At 52.4% G+C, this 4,074-nt stretch overlaps 1 long non-coding RNA gene across 1 annotated transcript in view; it reads left to right on the top strand.

Moving 5' to 3' along the window:
• The first annotated feature begins 3,062 nt into the window (after positions 1–3,062).
• LOC108445341 overlaps positions 3,063–4,074 on the top strand; it is a 4,768-nt gene continuing 3,756 nt past the window's right edge. Inside the window, exon 1 of the long non-coding RNA XR_001860165.1 lies at positions 3,063–3,263. This is a non-coding gene — a long non-coding RNA (uncharacterized LOC108445341). The remainder of the gene's footprint in view (positions 3,264–4,074) is intronic.

Raw genomic sequence — 4,074 nt, 5'->3', positions numbered from 1 at the left:
ACACGAGGGGCTGTGGAGGTGTGCGGTGTGGAGCAGAAGCCCTGGTGGCGATGGGACCTGGCCAGCTGATGGCAGGTGGGCACTACCCAAAACCATCTCAAGATGGTTTTCCCAGTGGCCCTTCATGTGGAGGGGTGTGCCCCAGGCAGGCAGATCCCTTCCTGCTCAGACTTGCCTTCCAATCCTGAGGAATACTGCAGGCTGGCTCTCTGCACGCGGCTGGAGCGGTGCCCGCCCCGGGCTCAGGGAAGGAAAGCTGTCTGCACGCTGGGCGAGGCCCCTCTGATGTGCGTGCCAGGAGCTGGATACAGACACAGACAGCTGGATGAAAGGTGAAAGGTGTGTAAAATCCCCCCTGAGGGGCTAGGATTGAAGCTGTGAAACCAAAAGCTTATGGAAACACTTAAAGCTCCATCTGGGGTAGCCATATTTCCCTCCAAAACCAGTGGGAGCTGAGAGATCATAGGCTCTAACCCTACTGGTGTTTCATTTTGGAGTGGTCGTGTGGTTTTGAAGCAAATTTCCTAATTGTCCTCACTCTCTGTGAACTCTATGGGTTGGCAGTGCAGTTTTTTGCATACAAACTGGGTTCATTTTGGTGGAAACCAGATCAGAAGTTGTGCCTGAGCTTGCACCAGATGTTCTCCAGCTGTGGAGGAGGATGTGGTGGATGAAAGCAGCAACTGGTCCTCTGGGTGGCTGGGAATCACATGCATGTCTAGGGGCTTGGTCCAGGAGATTAAGCCTAGCTGGAAGTAACATCCTCGAGCAGCATGCATGGTAGGTGTAGGAGCCTCAAAACCAACTGCTTCAGCCAACTGATCTCCTCTATCACACACAATTATTTGCTCACGTAGGCACTGCCCTTGAGCTTATGTGACCTTGAGCCCTTGGTGAGTAGTGGCCTCAAGTGGGTGTTGAAGTTTAGCTCTCCAGGGACCACCCCTACAGCTGCAGTGTGGCCTGTGCTGAAGTGTTTGCAGGCTTTGCTCTGCCAGGGTGAGGGTCGAGTGTCCCCTCTCTGTGGCAGGGTCAGTGTGGGCCATCAGGAGAGCATTGGCTGCTGTTTTACACAGTGGTGTTTGAGAGAATAGCCAGAATGGTTTTCTTCCTCCACTTCTTTCTGAGACCTCCATCAGAGCAGATGCTGGGTATTCCCTGGGGTCCCTGTGATCTGGAAAGTAATTGCAGCCATCCTGGGACACCTTGGGAAGGCTTCTGCTGCCTTCTGCAGCTGTAAAAGCACCTCTGCTGGAGAAGATCGGAGTGTGGGAGGCAAAGGGCTGGTAGTTGGAGGTGTTTTGCTGGGAGGTGCAGAGCGGCAGCCACCTTGCTGCCAGCAGTACCGCTGGCTGCTGTGCCCTGGCTGTGCTGCAGCTGGGCTGAGCAGCCTGACCAGGAGCTGCACTGGGCCAGGGAAATACCCCCAGGAGCACTTCCAAGCTCACCACCTTCAGGCTCTGTCCTTCAGCTACCGCTGACCTGGGTACAGCAGCAGAACCACCTGGCGAGTGCTCAGAGCAGTGCCAGTTTCCCTGAAGCTGTCAGAGGAACAGCTGGAACAGAAAGCGGCTCTTTTCAGCCTCAATTCCAAAGTTTCCCGCTCCTTCTTGTCAGCCTGGGGTATATCTCAACCCACACGCTTCCTGCATGAATCACTGGTGCCTGGAGTGGCCAGGAACCGCCTCCAGCAGGAACGGGCAGAGCCTGCTACTCTGATAGGGACATCACCTCCCAGCCGGCTGATAAGGGGCCAGGATGGGAAAAAACTTCTCATGAAAGCAACAGAGGGTCACTTCTCAAAACAAGGCATCTCCCAGCCACAAACTAATCTTCCCAAGCACAGCTTCCTGCTTTGATGTTACCTTTGTGTTCGCTGTTGGAGGATAAGCAATGCCTGATCTGCGGGGCACATGCCCCTCATCGGTGGGGCGAGTTCAGAAAGGGCTGGTGCTGTGCACTGAGTGAGCTGGGCAGTTTGGGTCAGGTGGGAAGACCTGGGTTGACAGTACCATTGCCAACACAATGGCAGAATGGTAGGAGAGCAGTTGGGTGTCCCATGGCTGGTGGGGAATGTGACTTGGAGAAGGCTGAGAGCAGTGGGGAGGCTGGGCCAGGCACTGCCTGCCCTGGGGCAAAGGCTGCAGTGGTAGCAAGGGTACGTTTGCACGGAGGAACATGGCAGAGACAAGTGCTGGACTTGGGAAGGCAGTGGCACAGGGATTCATATGCCAGTTGGTTGGAGAGGTGCTTTTCAAGTCCTGCCTCATCTCTTTAATCTGTGTAATCCCTGGCATCTTGCTGGTGCTTTTCATCTGGAGATCTCCGAGATTAATACAATCATCACCCCCCAGCAGGAGACTGGAAAAATTCAGGTGCTGAGCAGGTGGAGGTGAGAGCTGGGACTAAAACGAGCATGCTTAGCATCTGCCCCACTCTGTGCTGCTGTAACTGCATCTGCTCTGGAGAACCACAGGGCTACTGACACCAGGTCCAAGGCTGTGGCTGAGGTCAACTGTGCTGGTAAACTCAGGGCTTTCCTCTGATGTCTTGGCTCTGTGGTGGAAAGTGCTCTCTGCTCATGGATTCTTATGGTTAAGGCAGGACAAAGCCCTGGACTCCTGCAGAGGTTTTCTAACAGGTGTGTTCATGAGGGCAGTGCCAAACCATGGGAAATGCCAGGAGCCACTGGTCTCCTTTTGCCCAGAGTATTTCAACAGCAACGTGTCTGGTTTGGAGAACCTGTCTGTCCAGATATTGCTTTCATTTTGTGTTCAGTGACCAGACTGTTCTTCTCTCACACCTATCTATCATAATATTATCTCAGCACTTTTGAGGAGTACATGAGGTGATGTGATTGCTATCCCATGTGGATTGCTTGTTCTCACAGCCTCTCCAGTGGGAAGGGTACTTATTTTAAAGTGCTTTGCTTTGTACTTTAATACCCATAATAGGCTAAGGAGGGTAGGGCAGGGGAAGGGCAGGGGACAGAGAGGTTTGAGGTTGTGTGGTTGCTCCTGAGTGGTTTCTTCCCACAGTCCCAGAGGGACCCAGGAAAGTCCCAGCTCCTACACAGGGTTACTCTGCCCTTGTTTTTGGAGCTGCTCTGTCCCAAGGAGCTCAGCCATGGCTCTCCTGCCTCATTTCACCATCCTGCCTAACATCTTCTCTTCTCACCTGTGTGGAAGAGAAACAGCTTGAGCAGTGGGAGATGGTGCGAACATGGGAAGATGCTTCTGGGGCTGCCAATTAGCCACTTTCAGGTAATGCCAATTTGAGTGAGAAGTTGTCCTACAGCAAACTCCTGCTGCTGTGAAGGAGGAGGAGGCTGGACAGGTGCAGCAGCAGAGAGGAGGGGGTTTGGAAGAACTCCTAGTAAAGGAAGGGCCAAATTGGTGTTGGTTTCTCCATCCTTCCTCTTGCTCCAGCAAGTCATTCCCTGCAGAGCAGCTTTCCAGTAGCCACTAAGCTTCTGTGCTGCCATTTCCCCATGCCTCCTTGGGAAGGGACCCTGGAGAGGTGGCATCATTCCTATTTCTCCTCAATGGCATTTTGCAGAGCAGAATGGACAGTCCTTCAGCCCTGAAGAAGAGCCCTTTGAGCTATTTCTAGAGGACCCAATCTCGTTGTGGCAGCAGGTGTGGGATTGATTGAAGAAGTCCATTTGCTTGGTGGACTTGTTGGAAACTTGTTCTAATATGCTTTTTAATTCCAAATATGTGGTAAGATTTATGCAATTTATGCTACCTAATGCAGGAGTCATAGGAGAGGCTCAGAGGAAAGCGTTCCCAGGTTCTGGTAGGTCCGTGGTGATGCCTCAAGCCACGTTCTCACCAGGACTTAGACTTATAGATGAAATATCTCAGCAGTGCAGAACAGATCCAGAGCTGACTTCAGCTTCTGCTGCATTATTCATGAGTATGTGAAAGCTGTGAAGAATGTGACAGACTTTGGGTTAGGTCCTTAGCACAGCTTTTCTTCTCATGAGATGAAATGTGAGCATGTCCCTCTTAAGGCAGGGATGCATACGCTGGAAGCTGTGGGGTCATTGCATATATAAACGGGAAATGACGA

Source organism: Corvus brachyrhynchos, unplaced genomic scaffold, assembly GCF_000691975.1.
Source record: "Corvus brachyrhynchos isolate BGI_N302 unplaced genomic scaffold, ASM69197v1 scaffold223, whole genome shotgun sequence".
NCBI lineage: Eukaryota > Metazoa > Chordata > Aves > Passeriformes > Corvidae > Corvus > Corvus brachyrhynchos.
This window is presented reverse-complemented; position numbering and strand designations above follow the sequence as displayed.